Source organism: Strongylocentrotus purpuratus, unplaced genomic scaffold (genome assembly GCF_000002235.5).
Source record: "Strongylocentrotus purpuratus isolate Spur 01 unplaced genomic scaffold, Spur_5.0 spur5_scaffold_1, whole genome shotgun sequence".
Classification (NCBI taxonomy): Eukaryota; Metazoa; Echinodermata; class Echinoidea; order Camarodonta; family Strongylocentrotidae; genus Strongylocentrotus; species Strongylocentrotus purpuratus.
In genome coordinates this window covers 36,905,759-36,916,721 of record NW_022145594.1, presented here as the reverse complement: position 1 = coordinate 36,916,721, position 10,963 = coordinate 36,905,759, and the positions used below count along the sequence as shown (strand labels likewise).

General features: G+C 38.5%; 1 long non-coding RNA gene across 1 annotated transcript; it reads right to left on the bottom strand.

Moving 5' to 3' along the window:
• Nucleotides 1-488: 488 nt before the first annotated feature.
• LOC115921494 lies at nucleotides 489-5,958 on the bottom strand. The gene is made up of 4 exons (XR_004062905.1): nucleotides 5,843-5,958; nucleotides 4,347-4,432; nucleotides 2,908-3,015; nucleotides 489-527 (listed from the first exon to the last, which is right to left on the bottom strand). It is a non-coding gene; the product is annotated as an uncharacterized LOC115921494 (long non-coding RNA).
• Nucleotides 5,959-10,963: the final 5,005 nt, after the last annotated feature.

The window sequence follows — 10,963 nt, the reverse complement described above, 5'->3', positions numbered from 1 at the left end:
CAACATATTTCAAACATGGATTCCAAGGGGAAAGGTCAATGTCAGAAGTACTACTCACCATACTTTGCTTGAATCCTCCAAAATCTTTTAATTTTGAATTCTGAGCTTTTTTCTAATGGGGGATGGGCTCAATTGAATACAATATAAATGTTTATTTCTATCAACTTTCATTACACCTAGTAGAGCTCCATTCTTGATGTACTCTGAGTATCCCAATATTCCTGTCTAGAGGCAGTCTACAACTCATAAAAATCATAGAGCAATTTGTCTGTTAAGAGCCAGAAGGATGTTAACTCTGTACAATGAGTTAACGCTCTGGCTCTCAGCAGATGAAATTGAAGATACATGTATAAATATCTTATATTTTGTCAGCAAGGAGCCAGAAGGGCATTAACTTGTTGAGCACTGAATTGTCTTAGTTGCATATGCTAAATATGCCAACCACCAGGTTCTGGTAAACAATGGGTTAAGACTTACCTTGATTATCCTATACCCTGTCTGTACTCCTGCCTTGTATGCTGCCCCATCTAAGGAAGGAAAAACAACAACAGTGTGAACAGATTTATCAGACACCTTTCATATCATTGGCCTACATTTGTACCTGTCCCCAAGGTGACAGTTTAGGACCTTTAATGTTCCAAGGACTTTGTACTCCTGCCTTGTACGCAGCATATCTCTACAGAAAACTAAACAGAGTTATCCGAACATACCCTTTTTATATCACTGGCCTACTAGTCCCCAAGGTAACAGTGTAGGACCTTTGATGTTTCAGGGAATCTATACTCCTGCCTTGTATGCCGCCCTGTCTAAGAAGACAAGAAGACGATGTGATAAAACGTACTAAAAGTATGGCGTTCATACATAATTGCACCCGTCATAGTCGAGCGGCCAAATCTGCTCCAGTTTATCGGTACTCATTAAAACCAAGGGGGAAACAGAAGTGTGGCAAATGTGGATAAACGTCTTCCTAAATGATGTAAGTACCCGGCCGGAATTAGGACTCTCAACCTTTTTTATCAAGAATCAAGTGAACGAACTAGACCATACAACCCCCTTTCATATCACTGTGTACCATTTAGTCCAACTGGTGTGCAACATGATGATATGCTACACATTAAAGCCTAATATATCTTCATCATCATAATCATAATAATAATATAAATAATATTAATCATGAAGAATCATATCCGTCACGCAGTGATGCTCATGGCGCCTTACATATTATCAGCCTGGTTATAGCCGAGCCGCCAAAGTAACTAGTGCTCGAACGTATCAGATACCCATTTACACCTGGGTGGTGAGTGGCAAATTTAGATTAAGGTCTCGTCAAAGGTATTAATGCCAGTCTAGTGACTTGTCCTCTAGACAACGGCACCTCTACCTTCAAAATACATGTATTTTGAATCAAACTACATTGGGAAGGGTCAGAAAACGCACTTCTCCCAGGTTCCATCACGGAGCCAGCATGCCCCAAATTTCATCCACCAAAACAGCTCTCGACTAGACATTATCTAACAATGCTAACCGGATGACGCAAATAGAGGATGTAAAATGAGACACTTATTCCTACATCCTGCCATCTCCTCCAATCTATATCTTCTCCTTCTGGAGGCAGATCGCTGCCCCTCGATTGGAAACTACCTTTGATATTTCTGGTGGATTTTCAAGAATATAATTGGTATTCATTGGAAGACTGCATAAGAGGAATGAAGTGATTAAAGCCAACTCCAGATGCAATCTCAGTTTGGCTCACGGCTCCAAATGTCAGAGGCAACATAGGCCTATGGAAACTACAAGCCGTTTCATTCAAAAGCAAGAAAACCTGGGAACTTTTATTTATTTATTTTTTCGTTCTCCCTCTCGGGTATCTAGATGAAAGTAAGCCTCAAGGATTATATATTAATCATAAGTGGAATCGGGCTTATACAAAAACCTGGGATTCTTTCTTCTTTTCTTTTTTTACATAAATTTTCTAATTATACTTTTCATCTCCACCCTTGAACTTTTACAAAGTTTAATGCATTAAATTGTGGACACACCTGACAATTTTTTTTTGTATTCATTGGTGCTCCTAGTCATAGGGTGCCTTTATTGGGTCTTGCCACCTAGATATGTACATATCGTACCCCACTATCATACCCCACTATCGAACCCCACTATACGAAAGTGATTTGCGGGATGTCGCGTCTGCGCAGCTGTTTTGCGCCATTTGACCCGGGAAGCAGACAGTTTCTCGGAGGTCAACTACACACACATGCTTGTACACAACACATGGCGCGCGCTTGCCTCCGAACCGGAAATTAACCTGGGTGGTCCGATTTGTATGTGGGGTTCAAAACAGCTTTGCGTTTATCATCTCTCAGAAACGTGATTCTGGCTGTATGTCACATTCAAAACACACTTTCTTGCGTCTTTAGATATGCCCATATCTAAAGACCTTTAAACAAGGCTTTGCGTTTATCACCTTCTAAATTTGCCTTAAAGACGTTTGAGAAACCTGATTCTAGCCACAAATTTGGTCAATAAACGCACCCATAGTCAAGTGGTTTAGTTACTTGGCTGGAAATTCGAAGGTCGTGGGTTCGAGCCACGGCGCTGCACTTATGTCCTTGAACAAGGCATTTTATCTACATTGCTACTCTCCACCTAGGTATTAAATAGGTAGCAGGTAGGATGCAAACACAGTTGTGGTTGGATTAGCATATTGTTGATGTTTTTTTTTAAGGATGTAGACAGAGATTTAATGCAACCGTATGTCCCAGGCAACCGTTAGTATCAAGCCCTGTATTACTTTTTATACTATCTTTTTGGAGCCAGAAGGGCGTTAACTAATATACTTTTTTTTACTATAGAGTTAATGCCCTTCTGACTCTAAGAAAAATATGGCTGAGATGAAGCTAGACTTACGATCTTTGACACTTTGGATAAATACTGGGTTGTCGCCGGTAACCGTTAGCCCGTATCCCTTCTCATCTTTCTGTACAATCACGCATCTTTGAAGCATTTGCTGGGGACCTGGAAAAAAATGAGGAAAATCATATTAAAACAAGCAATGTTAAAGGTTCCTTATATACTTTGTAAAACAAATAAAAAGTAAAATTGGCTGAATCAGTAAAGTCTCTCTGATGCAGTGGCGGACACCTTTCCTATTTGTTCCAACAGACAAAATTTCAAGTTTTCAAAAATGTATGACCTGACCTGTAATAGTAAATTTTGAGTTGTGCCCCAAGGGTGAAGGCACTTGGAAGAAAAACAGAAACTAGTGATTTTTGTTTGTGTACACTACAAACGGGGGAGTTATTCATCATTATATACCTCACTTAAGAAATCCAGCCATCTGATTGGTCGAAATTACATTCATAAACTTTAACTATTCCTGTAAAATTCCCGGTAAAATTCCAAACCCATGTAATAGTTCCAAAAAATAGTTCTAAAATCCCAGTTACCATGGTTACCGGGAAAATAGTTCAGTCTTGGTGAAATACCCATAGGTTCACATGTTAAAAAATGGTTTGAGCGATCGAGGATACCGTACGTGTGCGAAGAATTGGTCGGTATTTTAATACAAGACAAGACAATTCCAAACAAGACAAAAATGGCTGAAGAAACTCTCCCAAGATTTCAACTTATCAAATGCAAGACTCGCTGACAGCAAGAACAACAAAAAGGGTACGTGAAATTATCCATAAACATGTTCGTTTAGTTGCTTTTGACGAGTACCAGCATAGACGTAGACGAAAATAGATCTAGTAGTCTAGGGTGTCTGATCGCGCACCGGATGTTGCGCGACCATGCAAAAAAAGTCAATTTTTTTTTCAATTTGAGATTCAAACCTTTATCTGTTGTGATCCTGAAGGTGATACTCAATAAGTGAGGTGTCATATGAAAGCGCAGGTTTTTCTCCATATTCCCCACAGGGCCGGCCCACCCCCAAAATTGTGAAAATGTCTTGCTTAGACTAGAATCTAGATCTAGTCTATACTCTCAAAGATACACTCATAAAAAACAACCGTGCAGATAAACTAGAGAAAGGCCAAGATGGTGTCATAAGTTGACTTTTTTTTTGGCATATAAAAGTATTAACGACTGCTTTGAGAGAAATAGTTGTTTTTATACGCTCAAGGGAAGGTTACAATTGTGCTATTGCCCGAGGCGTGCCGAGGGCAATAGCCCAATTGTATGTTGTATGTATTTTGTTAATACATATGCAAGGGCACTTTGCAAGGGCACATGGAAGAACAGTACTTGGGCTGAGGAAGGCCCTCCGTGCTTACATAAAATAAATGAAATGAAACCTGTGTTAACGCCATTCTGGCTCCAGACAAACAATATAAGAGCAAACTTACCACTGTACATATCAGGGTAGCTGGACATTGGGGACCAGCTGGGCGGTCTTCTCTCACTGCAAGAGAAGCTATTCAGGTCCACCAATCTGAAAAGAACAATAAATAAATAATTTTATAACAACAACAAATAGATAAGGTGAAGCTACATGATCATAGCCCTCGCCTTGTCTTAGGGGGTTCAGGTCTTGACCACAACATTGACCTTAACCAGAATCATTAATCTTAACATTCAGAAAGAAATTGTTGATGCGAAAGAAAAGTATAAAGAACAATTAGAGAGTAAATTCAGAACTCATAATCCACGTTAAGGTTGGAAGTGTATGCAAATGATGACAGGTTAAAAAAAGAAGCAGAAATCTCCACCAGTGTCAGAATCTAGATCCGTTCATGATACAGCCAATGAATTCAATACATTTTATCCAAGATTTGATGACAAATGTTTTGATGCCGAAAGTAATAGGATTGTAAATACTTTGAAACAGCTCAATGACACACCTATTATATGTCAGTACAATGATGTTGTCAGGTACTTCAAATGCACTAATCCAAGAAAATCTATGAGACTGGGCAGTATTTGTGGGAAAGTACTCAAAACATGTGCCTGGCAATTAGCCACCCCTTTTGTCACTCTTTTTCAAGAATCTTTGGACCAAAACCATGTCCCACTGTGCTGGAAATCATCGACAATAATACATGTACCAGCAGCCAAAACACCCCAAGCATGTGAACCCAATGACTATCGGCCCATATCCCTCACCTCACTGGTCATGAAATGTTTTGAACGCTTAATTCTTCAGAAGTGACATTTTCCCTCAGATACTGCCTGACATAGATCCTTTACAATTTGCCTACCAACCACGCAAGTCTGTTAATGATGCCGTTTTATTGCTAAATCACTTGGTTGCACAGCATATTGATACATTGGGTCGCTATGTTCGTACAACATTCGATTTTTCATCGGCTTCCAACACAATACAGCCCCACCTCTTGATGAAGCATACCGCTTAATGTAAAACCCTCTCTGATACTCTGGCTTCATGATTTTCTAACAGGCAGAATTCAAAGGGTAAAACTGCATAATGTCCTGTCTGATTACGTCACTACGAATACATGTTCCCCCCAGGGCTGTGTGCTGTCAGCACCATTATTTATCATGAATACAAATGATTGTATCTCGTCGAATGACAATGTCTCAATTGTTAAGTACGCTGATGACAAGGCTATCATTGGCATGATCCATGGCATAATTCCATGATGAACGTAAATATCGGGAGGAGATATTTATGTTTGAGAATTGGTGTGAAGAAAAGTTCTTGTTCTAAACTGTCTATTCCAAGACCAAGTTCCGGATTCTGGGTAAAGGTAAAATAAAATACACAAAACATATAACAATTCATGAGAATGATTGATAGGTCAACGAAAAAGATCAAATAGCCTTTAACTTAGGTTGACAATTGTTAGTTATAAGAAAGATATCCCCAATTTGCCAAACTTACCAGGTGGTAATTTTCTGTGGTTATAATCGTGGGTAAGGAAACCCCTCGTTCGTCTGCATGTACATACATACAAGCTTGTGTGTCGAGTCGTACAGGGCCTGGTGGTGGGAAGAAGGACTTTGCGTGTGACGCAAAATCAAAGCGCTAGTACTATAGTAGTAGACCTAGTAGACCTAGTAGTACAGTAACTGAGCTGTGCAGATCGGAGCGAATCATGGTGGTTTCCTGTTTCACGAAAGTGTCATTTCTGTCAACATCTTGGGCAGCTTGGATGATGCTAATCGAGAATCTATGTTAATACTAGTGATAAAATAGCTGAAAGTACGACGCAATGACTGCGACATTAACATTGCATGTGTCCACCCCGTATAATGCCACCCCCTATAACGTGCGGAGCGGGAGCCCGCTTATAATTACCTCATGGGGAATCCCCTACTGCAAAATTGTATTGCATGCGTGCGTTACCAAGCGGAAGCTAGCAGCCAAAGTTAGCAGCCACACTGATATCGATATTAACGCATACGGACACTGTGTTGAACAATAGGGACTTTTAGATTTGCGTGGACTGATACGTGTGACGTCCATTCAAGGCAGTGCATTTCGTGCAAATCTAAAAGTCCGCGCTCCGTTTGGCTGCTGACCGTAGTCTCCGCAAGGAGACACGGATAGGAGTAGTCTTTGGTCTAGTCGTTGTTTTTCTCCTTAAATTATAAGAGGTAACAATTTGTTATTTGAGTATTAAGAGGGATAAAATGAATATTTTAAACCATTTAGATCAAAACTATTAAAATTATCACAACATTAAGGGGAGAAATAAGCATAAGAAAGGTCAAAATAAGCAAAATTAAGAAATATATTATCATTCTTATTATAATCATTATAATTATGTTTATCTTTTGAATTTGAATTTAATATAATATTGGAGGGTCGACCCCCTCCCAGACACACACATACACACATATGCATACCACATACCCTATGAGTTATGCGTTATGCGCTACTTAAGCTCGGTTTTGTTCTTGACAATAGCCCACATTTACTCAAATTAGACTTGGGGGGGGGGGGGGGGTAAGGTCACCTTTTTTAGGTCAGCCATCGGTATATATATATATATATTTTTTTTTTTTTTATAATAACAAAAAAAAACCAAAGGGGGCCGGGGGGCGGGGGGGGGGGGGGGGGGGGTTAGGGGGGTTTACACACATACAAATGCCAAAGGGGGAGTTTAACCCCCAACCCCCCCCCCCCCCCCCCTGCGTACGCGCCTGAGTACTAGTGTCTAGTCGGTTGTTGTATGATGGGTCATGGGGGTCGAGTGTCAATGGATTTAACGAAATGTATGTATCAAATAACTCTAACCCTCATAATTTCATCATATAGACATTTTATACCATAAGTTTTAAAATATTTATGAAATATTGAATGTAAACTTCTTCAAAAAAACCGTTTTGAAATCAAATGTTAGCTGTCCAGATTAGCCTTAACTAAGTTACTTATGCCAGGGCTAAGTGATAATGTGAAATGTTATATCTATATAATATTTTACATTATTACTTAGTGGCTAGTCCAGATACACAGCCTGTCTCAGGCGCGGATCAACGGTGGGGGGGGGGGGGGGGGGGGGGGGGCTGAGTTTTTTTTTTTTTGTTACTAATTATTTTACAAAAGTTAGTAAGAGATCACACAACCCTCCCCCCCCCCCCCCCCCCGCTGAGCCAAAAAACAACGATCTGCGCGGGTTTCAAATTTCCGGTTCCAAAAAAAATAAACAAAAATAATGCTCACTACCCCCACCCCCCCCCCCCCAAACTGAACAAAATATTGGTCGGCGCGATTTTCACATTTTCGGGGGCAAATACCAAGAAGAAAAAAATATGCTCACAAATTTTAGGTCCCCCCCCCCCCCTTATCGGCAAATCCTAAATCCGCCACTGATATGACCTGTCCTGACACGGCATGTCTGGGTTTAGACAAAAATAACCGTCTGGTATGACAGTTGTCAACATTCCCCATAACATACACAGCCGGTAACCTATACGTATTGCACAACGGGGGGAGATTGAGCCGATTTTGTACCACTTTTTGTACATAAACTTTCTCCCCGTTTTTCCTAATTTGGATCTAGTTTTCTGATTTGTATATTTTTCTCCCTATGTACAGTTATCAAAGTTTTCATTACCTATTTCGTAAAGGCCAAATTTATACGAGTTATCCGATTTTTATATCAGAACCACTGAGACTCAGGTTAGTTGAGCCACCCCCTCTAAAATAAACCATACCTGGTGTTACCTTATGGTACAGGGAACACATGCTAAATTTTACAAAGGGATGCAGACTACGAGCTTGTGTAAATTAACAAAATTTGATTTTTGCTGTTCAAAGTGGGAATGTCTTCATATTTTCTACACCTTATAAAATTAACAGACTATCATGATAAAGTTGAAAGGAGTATCATTGTATATCATTTTAACCTTATTACTTGATTCGTGTCTAGTAAGACTTTCACTTTTCACCATGATGAATTCAAAATAGTGGGTGTGGTGTTACTTGAGCCGATGTGTTTGTATGAAATTGTGTTATTTTATCAATTTATTAATTTATTAATTTATGAATTTATTAATTTATTTCTGATATTAGTCAGGGTGACTCATTATCATCAGTAATGGTGATCTTCCATGATGCCTTGTTAAACATAATAAGAAAAAACTGTTTAAAAAAAAAATCATGAACATACCGGTAAACTCATAACAGCAACAAAGAATGAGTAATAACAATAATAATACACAATATTTATTAGGCGCTGAATACGGGTAAGAACATGTATTTGGTGTCCTTGACTCGTTGTAATAAATGAACGGTTTGTTTTGCTTTGCTTTTTGTTCAATAAAACGCTGTTGCATATTTATAATATTTTAATATAAAATTATAGTATAGACTGTAATTAGTTTTTAAATCCAATGAAAATTAACTATTAGCATATTTTGGTATGTATTAGACTTTGAAAAAAGGTAACATATACATAATTGTATTTCAACAGAATACAAATTGCAGACATTAGTTGTTGCTAGGTAGGACAAATATTATGGCTAGTTTTGCCTGACAACACAGAATGTATGCGATTCACATTCTGACTATTGAAATACAATTATTTGGCACTTAACAAAGAATTATGCATTAAATTTGATTACATATTACAAAAATGGCCTAGGGGTGTATACATGTGCTGACTCACAGTCAGCGGGCGACACTCCAGTGTCGCTGTCGTAGGCAATTGTCATTGTGACGTACATGATTGAATACAAAAAAGTAAAGCATGATCTCTTGTAAGGTAAAAACTAATCAAGACCAAGGCTTGTCCATGATTATGATCATAAATGCATAGGGCCTATTGATGCACGGACTCACATTATAGCTATATAACACCCTTCCCCTTCAAATAATGACAAGCTGTACATCATTGTATTGAAAGCTCTTGATGAGAGTAACCCAGTGTCGAAAAGATGATATAATCTTATATTGCTTTAGTAATGAGTTATGGCTTGTCAAAGATTCTCTTCGTGTCATGTATGTCGATGCGGTCACTTTCCTTCATCCAGATCAACTGCTGCAGTCATCTTATTATGCGCGCTCTCCCGGCATCAGCTCTGCATTCGGCGCAGTACATGACACAAGCATGACATGAGCATGACACGAGTAATAAAAATACCAAAATGAAATTAGTGCATGACATATAATCTGCAAATTCCACTTACAAGAAATTATTTCAAGGACAAAAGTCGTCATCAGGCTCCCTTCCCTCAGTTGACTCGATTACTTTATGGTCAATCTTACAGTGTGGTCATCTTGATCTCAAAGGATGGGAAACCTACTTCCGGGAACTTCCTGGTCCTTCAGATTCAGTTAGTGTGGACAGAGAGGTGGCTTAAAACGAAAATTCTATGGAGCACTCAAACATTAATTGGTCTTCAAAAGATAGGACTCAAGCCTCATCACATCTGAAACTAGGCCAAGCAAGCGCCCATGATAATATGTGACATTTGAGGTAAACTAAAAGCATAGTTTATGAACAAAAAGACAACCTGATAGTGTAGTAGAGTAGATGAATATCATAACATCCATATCATTCTAAAATGTTTACATTGAATTATTCCAATCAATACGCAGACTTGAACCAAACCATTATTCATAATTTTTTATCTAGTGATTTTGTTATAATTTATGTTTCAAATTAAACACATTTTCTTGTTTTCTACACCAATCTATAACAAATTCATAGCATGATCAGCTTATTTAAACAGTACAAAATCGGCCTATAGGTCAGGGTATAAATATGTTACATAGCTTGAATGTCGTTGATATCTTATTTTAGAGTATGCAAAAGCCTAAGTATATTTCATAGAATTTATTAATAAATACACATAAAATTATCTGGAGTGTTATGTACCGGGGACGGACGAATCTAATCTGATTGAAGTGTCAACAACTGAAGTATTGAAATACGGACCCGTGTGTTTATCACCAGCGAGGAATGTTTGTATCAAAGCGAAACGAAGTAATACCCAAATTTAGACATGCTTACACTTCAAATAGTTTTTCCATTGTAGTTTTATTCTAAAGAATCTATTCGACAAACATGTTTTTGAGCTTCTAAGCACCCACGCTCCTAAGGTCACAATCAGTGATCATAATTTTTTTTCTTCACTATAAAATCTACCAGCGTGAACACCATTACAAAGGATTTGAATCACGGTACGTTTCCTTTCAGAACGTTCCTTTATGTTTTATTTTTTTCTTTTACTGTTGTTACAAGCCCTGCCGTATAAAATATTGTATTCACCTACGATACTGTGATATGCAGAGTGTGCCAGTCCGTTTATCATGGTATGACTAATGGGGATCGGATATAGATTTGTGTGGTTGCCATGCAAGGTCACTCTTTGTCTCTCTCTTTCTCTCTTTGTGTTAAAAAAGTCAGGGTCTATGAGTAAAACCATATCGTTTACATACTATAAACTAAGAAGAGGAATACAAATACACTACATACACAACCAGTAACACAATGTTTTTGATTTAGAAAAGTAAATTCGTTAGGCTGCGAGCAAGGTTACTTGTAGAAGTAGA